Source organism: Mytilus galloprovincialis, chromosome 8 (assembly GCF_965363235.1).
Source record: "Mytilus galloprovincialis chromosome 8, xbMytGall1.hap1.1, whole genome shotgun sequence".
Classification (NCBI taxonomy): Eukaryota; Metazoa; Mollusca; class Bivalvia; order Mytilida; family Mytilidae; genus Mytilus; species Mytilus galloprovincialis.
Window position 1 is genome coordinate 83,617,202 of NC_134845.1, and position 17,673 is coordinate 83,634,874.

Sequence of the window (17,673 nt, forward strand, 5' to 3'; positions counted from 1 at the left end):
ATAAAAAAAAATTAGTCCGGGTATCTATGATGAGTTTATTCCTATCAACTTCAATGAAACAAAATCGTATCGATAGCCTAAATTTAACATCAAGTTGAGAGGCTCGATCAAAACGCGTATAAATGTGATATTATCGCAAGGTTGATCATAATTCTAAAATTAAAATACAATACACAGACATCTATACTAGTCAACAAAAGAAACGAAACAAGACTTTTTTTCAAATTAAAGATAAAGTTTTCTGTTCATTGGACCAATATTGAAGGTAGTAATACTAAATCATTATGGAAATATAAATCCGTTTAAAAAAATTTTTTTTTTTTGCTTTAGTGACGTTTTTCGCGATTTTTGTTTTTTTTACAAAATTTACATACAACGACAATTTTAAAAACAGAAGTTCAAACTAATGATGCCAACCTCTCATTTGAAGGTAAAGATAGTGTTTGCCATCAATTTGCTTTTAAAAATCATACAATTTCTTTGTTTATTTGTTAAGCAAAGTTCGGCCCCACGAGAAATCGGTCAAATGTATACATGATTTACCATAGACAGTATGTGTAATGTGATATTCAAAAAGCGGTAACAATCTTAAAAGAAATCCAAAAGGTTTCAGATTTACTGTGTGTTGTTTTCATATCTAAAGCATTGATTTGAGACGAAAATAAAATAAAATGTTGTGCATTTTTTGAGATTTCAAAAAACACTTTTTTTCCCAAAAATTTGAAAAAAAAACAATATTTCAACCCATTAGTTACAACATGAACATAACTTGATTAGCATATTGAATATTTTTTAACAAATTTGAAATTTGAGTTAGTACTTAGAAAATTATGTGTCGATTTTTTATTCAACTTTCCGCATAACTAATTTGCACCCTATGATCGTTTACACGGAATTTAGAAACTTTCCGACAAGTTTTGATTTTCATTATCACATGTGCATACATTGCAAATGAAAGCTTTTTAAAATAGTGTATCTCATTTTGTTTTATATTTAATACTTTTTGATAAATTTTATTTCAAAGTCGTGTATCGTTTCTTTTGTTGACTAGTATATTATCATTTTTAAATTAGTAGCTTTTGACGAGATCCATACGTTATATATGGACTTGGTCAGACTATATTGATCGAGGACGAAGTCTGAGATTTAATACAATCTAACAGGTCCATACATAACTTATTGACTAAGTGAAAGTGGTTAAGTTATATATAACAAATGTAAATAATGTAAGTTTGAAACTGTTATTGATTCAATGTTCCTAGTATTTTGGAAATAATATTGACTGGATGTTACTATTCTTAGTAACATGGAGTCAATACTATTTGAAAAAAAGGGAACACCATGTCAATATGTCAAAATGCGGAAAAAATACAAAAGATATATTTGAAAACCCCTGATGCGATTTATCTTAGTCAAAGTACTTCAATTATTTAGTTTGTCTTGTCCTGTATATCCATGAACTAGTTGTCACTTGACTTAGATCAACTAAAACGTATATCTTGCTTCAAAATTAAGTTGTATGTTCAAGACATTTGTAAATAATACAATACATGTTATTACATGTTTTAAGAAAAAGTATTTTTAGAATTGGAAAAAAACATGAGTGATTTCTTGTTTAATAATTGATTGATTATTTTGTTTGTTTAATTTGAACGGTAAAATTCGTAAGCCTACATTTCACGTTGAGTGGTCTTTAACAATACGTATAAAGTACTAGACAACTATGAAGGGAACGGGGTAACTGCATGAGTATGCACTCGACGTCTCGCATTTGTTGGACCACTATTTATATACAGATAATAAACAAAAAATAAGTATGCATGGGGTACTTCGGCTCTTTATTTTTGCTTAAGCCAATTATTATTTGTTTTCAATATCATATTTCTGTATTCTTCATTTTAGAAATATTCCCTATTATGTAAACCTTGTTGATGCCCTCAAGTAGGAGAGACAGCAACCAAGGACAACAATTGAACCCGTGATCCCTGGCATGTACACACAACCTACAAAATATGCATGCAAGGCGTAGCTCAAAAACTCTAGGAGAAAATAGCCGGACAAACAATAGTTTCTTTATGCAGGATGCTAAATCCAAAAAAAATGACAAAGTTCTAATACCTGCCTTTTTTTAGAATATTGACAAAAACTAAAGTCTTTTAAACATTCATACTTGTATCATATGTAAAAAGAACCTGCAAAGTATTAAGGTTGTAGCTCAAAAACTTTAGGAGAAAGCCGGACATATAATATATCTATATCCGGACAGACGAATAGACGGACTGAGAGATAAGGGTACATTATTTTGCCCCTCGACATTTTGTCGCAGTTATACACACTGCATACTGAGAGAAGAATAATAAGTTACATACTAACTGTATTCTTCAAAGTTATATCAGATCTTTTCTAGAGTTCTCTTTCATAGTATATGGAATGCATGCATTTGTTTGTTTTACTTTCAATTTTGACAATATCTTCCTTTAAATAATTTTACACATACTATTCAAGTGTTATCCATCTCAAGCTAAAGGGCTAAATTAAAGTTCACATGAATACGGATTCAATGAGGTCGAAATTATTCACTTGCAAGTGTATAACTCATAATCAATGATCTTTTGCTTTTTGATAAAATTTAACCTTATTGGCTACTAAAAAGGAACTATAATTACACTATTTGTTTTTCATTACTGATTGAGCAAAAAAAATAATATATTAGGTTTTTCATATATCTCGTAGCAAGTGCCCCTTTAAAACTTTTATTGCATCATACTAAGCCTTTTTTGATCATTTATTAATGTATTTCTTAGAGTGTTTTATTTGTATTGTATTCCGGTGATGTTATATTGTCATTAAGAGATGTATTTAATAAAGCCATCAAGCGCGATGTTTGGCTAGCCTCAAAAACTAGGTTCACCCACCATTTTTCTTAAAATGTCATGTACCAAGTTAGAAATACGGCAGTTGTTATAACAAAAGTTCGTTTCTATTTATGTGGCAATGCCGTTTTTTTTTTTTGGTTGACATTCAGTGTTTCTATTGTTTTGTTGTTTTTCTCTTAAAGTAGTTGTGTTTTACCCTGTTTTAGTTTGTAACGCGTATTTGTTTCCTCTGAATCGATGTATGACATTTAAACAGCGGTTTACTACTATTTGCCTTATTTATCACAATTTCGTGAATGCGTCTCAAAGTCCTTTTTAAAAAATAATATAAACTGCGAAATGTTAGGATTTTTAATTTTTCAAATCTCGTCTTTCCGGGGTATTATAGGGGTATATGCAGGATTCATAATTCAAATTCTAAAGGGAATCAAAGTGTAGATAATCTCTACATTATAAGAGGAATACGATTACACAGGTCCAAAGGAAAGAGTATTAAATGTTCAATGTCAAGCGCCAAAATCTTTATAAACAACATTAAAAAAAAAAAAAAAAAAAAAAAAAACGATTGTTTTCAAATTACGACCACATGATAAATTATTTTTCATTCTATTGTGCCGCAAGCAGATGTACGTATTTTCGTGCTTTAGTTTTGAAGTGTTAGTTTTGGTAAATGTGTTTGCGATTTCTATTCATGTTACAACAGGTAAAGTTGACGATTTTGAGTTGATCAGTATAATAAATAAGTATTAACACATTCTTGAAACAGAGCCAAAAGTGTTGTATTGCTGCATTTCAACCAATCTATGCATATATATATATATTTGAACATACGTCAGTAAAGAAACATTTCTTAATTCGTTACATATGTCTGAAAGCAAGTTCATTTTGGTTTACGTTTACAACGTTAAATTTCAAAAGACTATCCAAAGCAATTTAACTTATCATCAAAGTTCAAGATAATTTAAAAGAGCACAATAAATGTTGAACGGAAATAACAACAACTCCTCATTCACGTAATGGAAGGCCAAAAAGAGTGAAATACCAAGCAAGTCTTTGAAAGTTTCAATAGACACTTGTGAAACGTGAAAGTATTTTCTAAATATTTCTTCTTATAATTAGACGTCGTTCTTCCACTAGGCGACCGTTGTTACAATAATGGAATTTAACGTCCCCCATCAGGACCAAAATCCACTATGCTCTAAAGCAATCTACAAAAAATGTTCGAAGAAGTAAATATTTGAATAGAGTTTGGTATACATATATAAACGTTATTCATCTTTTTGTCTATGTTTTAAAAATGAGATTCTGCAGTAGTCAGCACTTCCGTGTTGACTTGAGTTATCATTGATATGTTCATAATTATAAATTAACTGTTGACAAAACTAGAATTTTGAAAAAATAATAATGCTTTTCTACCTCGGGAAGAGATACCACTAGCTTTATTTGGCAAAACTGTAAGGATTAATTGGTCCTCAATGCTCTTCAACTTCGTACTTTATTTGCCTTTTACAATTTTTTAATCGAGTATCACTGACGAGTCTTTTGTAGATCGAAACGCGAGTCTGGCGCAAAAATTAAATTGCAATCGTGGTATTTATTTTGATTTTTTTCTATTTTGTAGTTTCTTTTTTATAATGTGATATTTCGACATCTATACGGAAGCACATTAAATTTTATGATATATGTGCTTCTTATAAAATGTGTACCAAAAGAAATATAAAGGATCTGGATACTGACATGCAGGTGAGTAAGGAAATATATTGTTTTAAAGAATCATTTTCTGTACAAATGAGTAATAACAAGATTAAACATAACGGCTTTCTGTGTCTATTATGATGATGTAAGTTATTTGTCAATTTTTGTGGTTTGCCATGTCGAAGTCGAATGTCTTTGACCTCGTGAATTTGAATACTCCATTTAAATACGTCCTAACGTGTATAACTTACCTTGGCTTTGAATGGCTGATCAATCATCTTATTCTTTATTGTTTATACATGTTGAGTTTATTCTGTAAGAAAGAAAAAAATATGAAGGGTTTGTTTATTTTATTTAATTAATGTAAAAAGTAAAATCACAAAAATACTGATCTCAGAGGAAAATCAATTTGGAAAGTCCATAATCACATGGCAAAATCAAAAAACAAAACGCATCAAAAACGAATGGACAAGAACTGTCATATTCCTGACTTGGTACAAGCATTTTTAAATGTAGAAAATGGTGGATTAAACCTGGTTCTATAGCGCTAACCCTCTCACTTTAATAACAGTCTTATCAAATTCCGCTACATTTACACGATGCGTTAAATAAACAGTCACAATTAATAAAATAGTCAAAATATAACTCTGATTCCTTTTCGGTGTCTGACTTTTGTTCATTTTAAGTAACTATATAACTAGGATACTGTTGATTCATTTATTTTCGTAGGTAACAATTTACGTAGATAGCTGAAGACTTGCATTGTCGATGATATTTGATTTCGTGGTTTTGTCAATCTCTGCATACAAACCTACAGAAAATCGTTGGATATTTGAATTTGTGGTTCACATGTTACCACGAACCCCACGAAAATTGATATCTAACGAATAATAATTGAATCCACAGTAGTAGGTATACAGTTTTCCGAAATATACAGTTTATACTATTATATTAGATTTTTCTCAATAATTGTTTTTCGCAAGAATGAACGGGGGAACCATATATGGTCACTATATCGGTCGTCATATGGACTGTTAAAACTATGCCAAAGTGACTAGTACGTTAGAAGTAGAAATATGCACTTCGTCCATTCAGAATAGGGACATTAATCAAGATATAAATGTTAGATAACATGATGGAATGATTATTGCTTACACGCTACGACCCTTTATAACAACTCAGTAAGGGAAACGGAATGTTGGCCCTTATCTGATTTACCCTTATTTGTAAGAGTCAGTCCAAATGTGTCGTCTTTCATCCCCGGACGACACATATTTCAGAACAAGCAGCAAGATATATTTATCAATAAACCTCGAAAAGAAATAAAACATCAATCATGCATTCTAAATAACTTGTGTTTTTTTTTATAATTTAAACCATATGGATGTAATGCATAGCATTCGAAACCTACGTTACTAATTAACATTTTGAATGAATAATCTTTTACCATACTTATACGTAAATGTCAGCTGTATAAATGGTGAAACTAAACAGTTGACATTTCTATGAACTATAGATTTAGAATTAATCATTTAAATGGTCCATTATTCAACTTAGGTAAAGTTGTTGTTATTTTAAAGGTATAAATATTTGCATGGTAGTCTATTGGAACGACATTTACAATGATCCTTCGCAAGTGATTAACTTTACGCTTCTAGATAAGAAGCATACATTACTTATAAATATATAGCTTACTGTCGCACGTTAAAAATGCAAATGATGCATAACTTTTACGAACCATATGTTTTAAACTAAAAATACTATATTTCGATCATAATGTAATGTGTGGCTGAATGCCCGCTATATAATATAAAATTCATCATTCACATGTTAACAATTTATTATCTTTTCTTAAACAATAATTTTAAAAGAAGTATAATCATGACTGAGTATTTGTCCGTTTAAAACTTGCGGCGTACCTCAATGCTATCTGCATATATATTTAATTATTAGTCTTAAATGTAATTTTACATTTGAATGACGGATGACGTGACAATTATTAAATACAATATTTTGTTCATTATATAATTGCCTTACCGTTACAAAATGCGTCTGAAAAAATAACAGAAATAACTGTAAAAACTTTACCAAGTAAAGTAACTTAGGTATGCTGGAGGTGTGTTTAGGATTATACCGACAAATTTGTATTTATACCTATTATCGGGTTTTTTTCTCTATTTTTAGCATGAGTATATTGGTTACATAATATAAACTGTCACGTGCACCGACTGTTATTGACTTGTTGTTAGCAACTAATTGTTAAAGACTAGACAACCTAATTATTTCAAGGTTTCTTTTCTTAAACTCTTAAAGAAATTATTTTATAACTTAAAAGTATATAACATGTTTAATATAAAGAGAATGATTAACTTTATATGTCACGTCTACAACCTCATTCTCGATGATTTGATTTCCAAAAAATCGTGTTGTTGCTATTTTAAACCGTCAACATTTTATATTTGTGTTCAATTCATGCGTATTTTTCGATTAGAAATCCATTCACATAGATTTTGTCGAGGTTTGTCCTGTGAAACTTTTGTTTTCCAAATGATAAAAATGTGCATCCGAATAATACTTCACCATAAGGCGTCTACTCAGTAATTGGTCAATAGATTCAAAGAAGGAAATGACCTTACACTAGAAGAGCAGATGTCCTCTTCCTTTCCCCCTCTTTTTTGAACATGTAAAGTCTGATTACCGAATAGTGAAATGTAAAGGTCAAAGTGTAAGGTGGTATTATTTATGTATAACTTAGATTTTAAACATATTCAAAACAAAAACAAGTATTTCAGATTTTAAAAAAATCATAAGTATTATATTTCTAGTTTGTTGACATCGTGTTATAAATTCGTTTTAATAGAGGCTACATTTTTTGATATTTTCAATATTGTATGCTATACATGTATGTGTAGTCAGTCGATACACAAGTCGGTGAAAAAAGTAGGTTCCTCATTGTCTCTTTTTTTAATTATTGAAATGATCCTTGCAAAACTGCACAAGAATAACATATTTTCTAGGTCAAGGAAAAATAACGTATTACTTTAAATGTAGGGAATGGAAATTTTAAACCTAAAAATAGATTATAAATTTTAAGTTTAAAAATACTTCATTCAATTTAATTCCAAAAAAATATATTCACCTTTACAGACTGTATATCATGAATATCGATAGGCCTAAAAAAAATAACGATAAGTCCTATTCCGAAAACGAAGCTCTAATATTTGTATCTCATGTTAAAGTAAATTTCCTTTTGATATTTTTGGATTGATTGGGTCTTTTATGGATTTTTACGAAATTATCAAATTTTCTCTGGTGTTTTTCAGAAAAGTCCAAATGTGTACAGAATGATTAGCACTGTAGTTATGAAGTTTAGATACTACTTTACAAAATAAAATAGAACAATGCGTGGGATTTTCTTTAGTTTTGTCACCATAGTACCGATGTTTAACTTGGAATCAGAGTTTTGTTTTGCAGAATATTGCTGTTTAAGAGCTTAAATGTCCTGAATTGTTTCATTACCGATAAGAAAATACATAAAACCTAACGCAATCTTTCAATTACTATCGTCAAGTGTTGTTGACTTCCTTTGTTACCACGGAAACAGATATTAATCATAGCAACATCCACTCAAAAACTGCACCGATAGAAAATTATGTAAAACAATACATAACAAGAGGGTGTTTATTTACAAATTTGAATATAAATTCATTCTTTGCTTCACTCACAGTCTCGTCTGGGTTTTTATCTTCAGATTGTTCAATAAATGTCATATATAATGTAAAATTGGGTTGGTGGTGGGGTGGGGTGGGGGGGGGGGGTATGTTGATTTTTTTAAATGTTGCATACAAGTAGATACTTGAAAAGATAATTGCGTTTGGTTGGACTTTGTTTTGAGTTCATCATCTGATAATCAATTTTTGAAAGTTAACAGATGATGAACTTCATGGGATTGCAATAACCGGGCCAACCTGGCTTATGGTAAGGCAAGATGGATATGGTCCTAACGATGTAAAAAAAATCTTAATTTCGTAGGGTACCCACCCGTCTGAAATGTTATTCCACCAGCATAAATCACAAAATTAACCTGTAACATAATATTAAGCTGTACAAACCAATAACAGAATCATTTGGTCAAAGCATTTCTAGACTGAAACTGAAGTGTGAAGGACGGACGGATAGCCGGACAGGAAAATTGAACACATTTTAAGTTGGTGGTGACTTGAAAAAATGGTAATACTCAATTGGTAATCGCCAATATCAGAAGTCTAGTATAATGGAATCCTCTTAATATATACATGTAGCTATTGACATATCATTAATAACTCCTTTGTTGAACTATTATCCTGCAATTGGAATTCAGGATCTCCGAGATAGAAAAATAAAATACATATGCTAAGTTGGAATTGTGCTAATCCCGGTAAAAAACATATGCTTTTACCGGCAAAATTATCATATTGAATGAATTTACAAAGTCCCGCGCATTGCACACATTTTATCGATTTAAGTACAAGGGCAAAAAATAAAATAAACACTTTTATGACCGCACCGCAATTGGGGGGCGAGGGTGGTGGGATGTGTTGTAATAGATATAACCCATGTCCATCAATACATTAGTAGTCACAAAGTTGGTTTCCATTTTCTAATTTAAGTTTGCCCTAACCAAACCTTATGAAACATATATACACAATGCGTATTAACACAATACAGAGATCAAGTTTGAATTGTGTTGGTATCAATGTCAACTGTATATTTTCCCTAAAATGACCTGGTTAACTAGAATTTTTTTTAAAGTGATCATTTAATCTTAGGAGAACCTTTCTGAAGCCTTTTTTTCTGTCATACAGACAATATTATATTTTTTGATTTTCATATAGATTTATTTTTTTATCTTTTCTGTTAATTTAAAAAAGAAGATATGGTATAATTGTTCATGAGACAACTCTATACAAGAGACCATCATGACACATAAATTATTAACTATAGGTTACCATACGTCCTTCAACAATGAGCAAAGCTTATGCCGCATAGTCAGCTGTAAAAGGTCCCGAAATGACAATGAAAAACAAGCTGAACTTTGGTGCTGGTTTATATCTTAGCTTTTCATGGTTTTGTGATATGACATTGAGAAGTTATTGAAATTTATTATCTGAAAAAACGACGGGCGTAACATGCGCTCATGCTGCAGCTGTTATTTTTTGTTTTATGGAATTACACCACTTTCAAAGTCTAGGATCAGCCCTACAGGTATGAGTACATTTGAACTGTGCAGTATATCTGAGGTAGTTGTTGTACACCTTAGCATTGCATTATCCTGATTGAAGCACAGTAATAACAAAGAAATTTTACCTTTGTTATGTGTGGAGTGTTCTTAAAAGACTATGACTTTATATGTTTTCTTTTAGTCAATCCATCTGCCTGTGTTTGTCACTTCAGTTTCAGTTTGGAAATGCTTAAACCAAATGTTTCTATTATCGGTTTGTAAGCTTATATTTATAAGTGAGATTTTAAGTTGGGCTTCTTGCTGTTAGAAATTTGTGGAAGTTATTTCGCTAGGTAAATCCGAGCAATACTTACAAATATTATATGGACCTTGAGAAAAGCTAGAATGTGCTTTTGCAATCCCCATGAAGGCCATTATCTGTTAGTAACATTCCATGAATAATTATAGATTACCAGATTGAAACCAAATGTTGTAGAAAAAAGTAAAATACCTAATATACAGAACACTGAGGATAATTCTAAACAGAAAGTCTCTAAGCAAAAAGCTCAGACACATCAAACGAATGGATAAAAACTGTTATATATTACTGACTTGGTACAGGCATTGGTATATTGAACCTTGATTTATAGCTAAACCTCTCAATTTTCCTTACAAGGATTTATGAAATATTCAAACAAAAACTACCAAAACTCCACTCCTCCCCATATTATTAAAATTATATTATATATCTTTTGATTGGATGTTTTTATGGGTAATATTCGTTACCATGATAACTGTTGTAATAATACTTAACCGTTGTAGTATAGATTTAGAGTATATATATGCTTCTATGTATTTTCATAAAGGATAATAAAGCTTCCAAGGGATACGTCAATATGGTGATAAAGTTCAAGAGAGACCCACGCAATATTCTATTTATTTTGTTCAAGTATTATTTAAACTTTGTTACTACAATGCTAGCTATAATGCTTTACTTATTTGCACTTTTCAATAAAAAAAAAAACACATGAGAAATTTTGTCAATTTCACAAACTTCATGATTCAGAAACCAGATGCTCCGCAGGGCGCAGCTTTATACGATCGCAGAGGTCGAACCCTGAACAGTTGGGACAAGTATGGACACAACATTTAAGCTTGATACAGCTCTGAATTTGCATTGTGATTAAATAGATGACACAACATAGGTTTCTGACACAGAATGAATGTGGTCTAAGAACTTAAACTTAAAAACTTTAAAATTTTAGCATTTACCTATTATGGTCTAATATTCAAAATCTAAATACATGGTTAGATTCAGATTTCATAGAACCCCAAGAGTTTAATTTTTGATGAATTCAAATAATGTTCAATTTTAGACACTTTAGACCTCAATGTGAACCAATTTGATTTCTATAGTTCGTTCTTATGTTGTACTGTTATACAACTGTCCCAGGTAAGGGGAGGATTGGGATCCCGGTAACATGTTAAACCCCGCCTCATTATTTATGTATGTGCCTGTCCAAAGTCAGGAGCCTGTAAATTCAGTGGTTGTCGTTTGTTAATGTGTTACATTTTTTGATATTTTCAATATTGTATGCTATACATGTATGTGTAGTCAGTCGATACACAAGTCGGTGAAAAAAGTAGGTTCCTCAGTGTCTCTTTTTTTAATTATTGAAATGATCCTTGCAAAACTGCACAAGAATAACATATTTTCTAGGTCAAGGAAAAATAACGTATTACTTTAAATGTAGGGAATGGAAATTTTAAACCTAAAAATAGATTATAAATTTTAAGTTTAAAAATACTTCATTCAATTTAATTCCAAAAAAATATATTCACCTTTACAGACTGTATATCATGAATATCGATAGGCCTAAAAAAAATAACGATAAGTCCTATTCCGAAAACGAAGCTCTAATATTTGTATCTCATGTTAAAGTAAATTTCCTTTTGATATTTTTGGATTGATTGGGTCTTTTATGGATTTTTACGAAATTATCAAATTTTCTCTGGTGTTTTTCAGAAAAGTCCAAATGTGTACAGAATGATTAGCACTGTAGTTATGAAGTTTAGATACTACTTTACAAAATAAAATAGAACAATGCGTGGGATTTTCTTTAGTTTTGTCACCATAGTACCGATGTTTAACTTGGAATCAGAGTTTTGTTTTGCAGAATATTGCTGTTTAAGAGCTTAAATGTCCTGAATTGTTTCATTACCGATAAGAAAATACATAAAACCTAACGCAATCTTTCAATTACTATCGTCAAGTGTTGTTGACTTCCTTTGTTACCACGGAAACAGATATTAATCATAGCAACATCCACTCAAAAACTGCACCGATAGAAAATTATGTAAAACAATACATAACAAGAGGGTGTTTATTTACAAATTTGAATATAAATTCATTCTTTGCTTCACTCACAGTCTCGTCTGGGTTTTTATCTTCAGATTGTTCAATAAATGTCATATATAATGTAAAATTGGGTTGGTGGTGGGGTGGGGTGGGGGGTGGGGGGGGGGGGGGGGTATGTTGATTTTTTTAAATGTTGCATACAAGTAGATACTTGAAAAGATAATTGCGTTTGGTTGGACTTTGTTTTGAGTTCATCATCTGATAATCAATTTTTGAAAGTTAACAGATGATGAACTTCATGGGATTGCAATAACCGGGCCAACCTGGCTTATGGTAAGGCAAGATGGATATGGTCCTAACGATGTAAAAAAAATCTTAATTTCGTAGGGTACCCACCCGTCTGAAATGTTATTCCACCAGCATAAATCACAAAATTAACCTGTAACATAATATTAAGCTGTACAAACCAATAACAGAATCATTTGGTCAAAGCATTTCTAGACTGAAACTGAAGTGTGAAGGACGGACGGATAGCCGGACAGGAAAATTGAACACATTTTAAGTTGGTGGTGACTTGAAAAAATGGTAATACTCAATTGGTAATCGCCAATATCAGAAGTCTAGTATAATGGAATCCTCTTAATATATACATGTAGCTATTGACATATCATTAATAACTCCTTTGTTGAACTATTATCCTGCAATTGGAATTCAGGATCTCCGAGATAGAAAAATAAAATACATATGCTAAGTTGGAATTGTGCTAATCCCGGTAAAAAACATATGCTTTTACCGGCAAAATTATCATATTGAATGAATTTACAAAGTCCCGCGCATTGCACACATTTTATCGATTTAAGTACAAGGGCAAAAAATAAAATAAACACTTTTATGACCGCACCGCAATTGGGGGGCGAGGGTGGTGGGATGTGTTGTAATAGATATAACCCATGTCCATCAATACATTAGTAGTCACAAAGTTGGTTTCCATTTTCTAATTTAAGTTTGCCCTAACCAAACCTTATGAAACATATATACACAATGCGTATTAACACAATACAGAGATCAAGTTTGAATTGTGTTGGTATCAATGTCAACTGTATATTTTCCCTAAAATGACCTGGTTAACTAGAATTTTTTTTAAAGTGATCATTTAATCTTAGGAGAACCTTTCTGACGCCTTTTTTTCTGTCATACAGACAATATTATATTTTTTGATTTTCATATAGATTTATTTTTTTATCTTTTCTGTTAATTTAAAAAAGAAGATATGGTATAATTGTTCATGAGACAACTCTATACAAGAGACCATCATGACACATAAATTATTAACTATAGGTTACCATACGTCCTTCAACAATGAGCAAAGCTTATGCCGCATAGTCAGCTGTAAAAGGTCCCGAAATGACAATGAAAAACAAGCTGAACTTTGGTGCTGGTTTATATCTTAGCTTTTCATGGTTTTGTGATATGACATTGAGAAGTTATTGAAATTTATTATCTGAAAAAACGACGGGCATAACATGCGCTCATGCTGCAGCTGTTATTTTTTGTTTTATGGAATTACACCACTTTCAAAGTCTAGGATCAGCCCTACAGGTATGAGTACATTTGAACTGTGCAGTATATCTGAGGTAGTTGTTGTACACCTTAGCATTGCATTATCCTGATTGAAGCACAGTAATAACAAAGAAATTTTACCTTTGTTATGTGTGGGGTGTTCTTAAAAGACTATGACTTTATATGTTTTCTTTTAGTCAATCCATCTGCCTGTGTTTGTCACTTCAGTTTCAGTTTGGAAATGCTTAAACCAAATGTTTCTATTATCGGTTTGTAAGCTTATATTTATAAGTGAGATTTTAAGTTGGGCTTCTTGCTGTTAGAAATTTGTGGAAGTTATTTCGCTAGGTAAATCCGAGCAATACTTACAAATATTATATGGACCTTGAGAAAAGCCAGAATGTGCTTTTGCAATCCCCATGAAGGCCATTATCTGTTATTAACATTCCATGAATAATTATAGATTACCAGATTGAAACCAAATGTTGTAGAAAAAAGTAAAATACCTAATATACAGAACACTGAGGATAATTCTAAACAGAAAGTCTCTAAGCAAAAAGCTCAGACACATCAAACGAATGGATAAAAACTGTTATATATTACTGACTTGGTACAGGCATTGGTATATTGAACCTTGATTTATAGCTAAACCTCTCAATTTTCCTTACAAGGATTTATGAAATATTCAAACAAAAACTACCATAACTCCACTCCTCCCCATATTATTAAAATTATATTATATATCTTTTGATTGGATGTTTTTATGGGTAATATTCGTTACCATGATAACTGTTGTAATAATACTTAACCGTTGTAGTATAGATTTAGAGTATATATATGCTTCTATGTATTTTCATAAAGGATAATAAAGCTTCCAAGGGATACGTCAATATGGTGATAAAGTTCAAGAGAGACCCACGCAATATTCTATTTATTTTGTTCAAGTATTATTTAAACTTTGTTACTACAATGCTAGCTATAATGCTTTACTTATTTGCACTTTTCAATAAAAAAAAAAAACACATGAGAAATTTTGTCAATTTCACAAACTTCATGATTCAGAAACCAGATGCTCCGCAGGGCGCAGCTTTATACGATCGCAGAGGTCGAACCCTGAACAGTTGGGACAAGTATGGACACAACATTTAAGCTTGATACAGCTCTGAATTTGCATTGTGATTAAATAGATGACACAACATAGGTTTCTGACACAGAATGAATGTGGTCTAAGAACTTAAACTTAAAAACTTTAAAATTTTAGCATTTACCTATTATGGTCTAATATTCAAAATCTAAATACATGGTTAGATTCAGATTTCATAGAACCCCAAGAGTTTAATTTTTGATGAATTCAAATAATGTTCAATTTTAGACACTTTAGACCTCAATGTGAACCAATTTGATTTCTATAGTTCGTTCTTATGTTGTACTGTTATACAACTGTCCCAGGTTAGGGGAGGATTGGGATCCCGGTAACATGTTAAACCCCGCCTCATTATTTATGTATGTGCCTGTCCAAAGTCAGGAGCCTGTAAATTCAGTGGTTGTCGTTTGTTAATGTGTTACATATTTGTTTTTCGTTCAATTTTTTACATAAAAAAGGCCGTTAGTTTTCTCGTTTGAATTGTTTTACATTGTCTTATGCGGTATGGGCTTTGCTCATTTTTGAAGGCAGTACGGTGACCTATAGTTGTTAATGTCTGTGTCATTTTGGTCTTTTGTCGATAGTTGTTTCATTGACAATCATACCACATCTTCTTTTTCATATTGATAACCGGGCCTAAATATTGAAAATCTAAATACATGATTAGATTCAGCATATTGAAGAACCCCATACATTTAATTTTTGTTGAAATCAAACAAGTTTAAATTTTGACCCTTTGGACCTTAGTATAGACCAATTTGAAAACGGGACAATACTCTGCAATTGAATATTTCTTGCTATTGAGCAAAACTGAGCAATTGAAAATTTCTTGCTATTGCGCAATATTGTGCAATTAGATATTTCTTGCTATTGCGCAATACTGTGTAATTGAAGAGTTCTTGCTATTGCACAATACTGTACAATTGAAAATGTCTTGCTATTGCACAATAATGTGTAATTGCAGATTTCTTGCTATTGCGGTTAATATATGTTTGGTATACTGGAAAGATATTTGCAACATACGATTATAAAATTCGAATATAAATACTATAAAACACCAGTTCAACAATCTGTAGAAATTTTGATCATCCAACCTAAACTTGAAAGTTAAAAATATTTAGAAAGAGTACTTCACATAAAATTTGTGTGTAAATTTCAAAAGAGGGAAGCAACATTATATCACATTTTACTATTACTTTAGTAGGTATTTGTTTCTTTGTATAAGTTAATGTTATTAAAGCGTCAAAAAGAAATGAATGGTACATGAGAGGACTTAAACAGGCAGTTTACATTATTGTTAATTATATTTGCTTTTTTCGGATCTTAATTTTCTATTAGTGCTTGGTTGGTGCATTAATTTAGCATTACCGTTCACATTAGGTAACTTGATAACATAACAACATTAATTAAACAAAACTTGTATACATTTTATACTGTAATTTAACTTTCGTCGTTTTTCTTCTTTTTGTAAACAAATTATCAATTTTTCTTTGTCCTAAACATTTGAATATCCTTATTATATCTTTATGCTCTTCCTTATGCATTTACTTGATGTATTACTAGTTTAAATTAAGTTTTATTTAAGCATTACTGAAATTTTTATCTTTGATTTCAAAACAGTCCTTTTGACTATTGTAGGACTATTGTAGGACGATGAGTTCTTATGTAGACGAAACGCGCGTCTGGCGTACTAAATTATAATCATAGTACCTTTAATTTGATAAACAATTTTCACCACCGGGTCGATGCCACTGCTCGTGGACGTTTCGTCCCCGAAGGTATCACCAGCCCAGTAGTCAACACTTCGGTGTTGACATGAATATAAAAAATGTGGTCATTTTCATAAATTTCCTGTTTACAAAACTTTGAATTTTTCAAAAAAAACTAAGGATTTGTTTTATCCCAGGCATAGATTTCTAGCCGAATTTGGCCCAACTTTTTGGAAATTAGGATCCTCAATGCTGTTAAACTTTGAACTTGTTTGGCTTTATAAATATTTTGTTATGGGCGTTACGGATGAGTTTTATGTAGACGAAACGCGCGTAAGGCGTACTAAAAATTAATCCTGGTACCTATGATAAATATTTTCACCACTGGATCGATGCCACTGCTGGAGGACGTTTCGTCCCCGAAAGTATCACCAGCCCAGTAGTAAATACTTCGATGCTGACATGAATATCAATAATGTGGTAATTTTTATAAATTTCTTGTTTACAAAACTTGAATTTTTCGAAAAAACTAAAGATTTTCTTATCCCAGGCATAGAAAACATTAGCCGTATTGGCACAACTTGTTGGAATTTTTTATCCTCAATGCTCTTCAACTTTGTACTTGTTTGGCTTTATAAACATTTTGATATGAGCGTCACTGATGAGTCTTATGGAGACGAAACGCGCGTCTGGCGTACTTAATTTTAATCCTGGTACCTTTAATAGCTATTATTTAAGGTTGGTGTATACCGAAAAAACCCAACATGTCATATAAATAAAAACTAGAACAGGTACAAGAAGGTAATTCCATCATGATACTAATACAAATAACGATAACAAAAGATGGTTTACCTTAAGAATTTAAATAACAAAAATACCGAAATCCGAGGAATTTTAAAACGGAAAAGTTCTAATCAAAGGGCAAAGTCAAAAACTACAATGCATCAAACGATTAGACATGACAACCGTCATATTCCTGATTTGGTAAAGACATTTCCTGGTGTAAATTGACGTGTATTCGTGAAGACCCTTTACATATAGGCCATTTTATAATAAAACGTAATATGACCAGTTTGAACATAATTGGTTTACATTATCAACCGGGAAGTTATGTACTTCCTTGTATAACG

At 31.3% G+C, this 17,673-nt stretch overlaps 1 long non-coding RNA gene across 1 annotated transcript; it reads right to left on the reverse strand.

Annotated features, from left to right (window-relative positions):
- Positions 1–3,630: 3,630 nt before the first annotated feature.
- On the reverse strand, positions 3,631–6,724 carry LOC143042697 (uncharacterized). The gene is made up of 3 exons (XR_012968094.1): positions 6,609–6,724; positions 4,823–4,884; positions 3,631–4,084 (listed from the first exon to the last, which is right to left on the reverse strand). It is a non-coding gene; the product is annotated as an uncharacterized LOC143042697 (long non-coding RNA).
- Between the last annotated feature and the right edge of the window lie 10,949 nt (positions 6,725–17,673).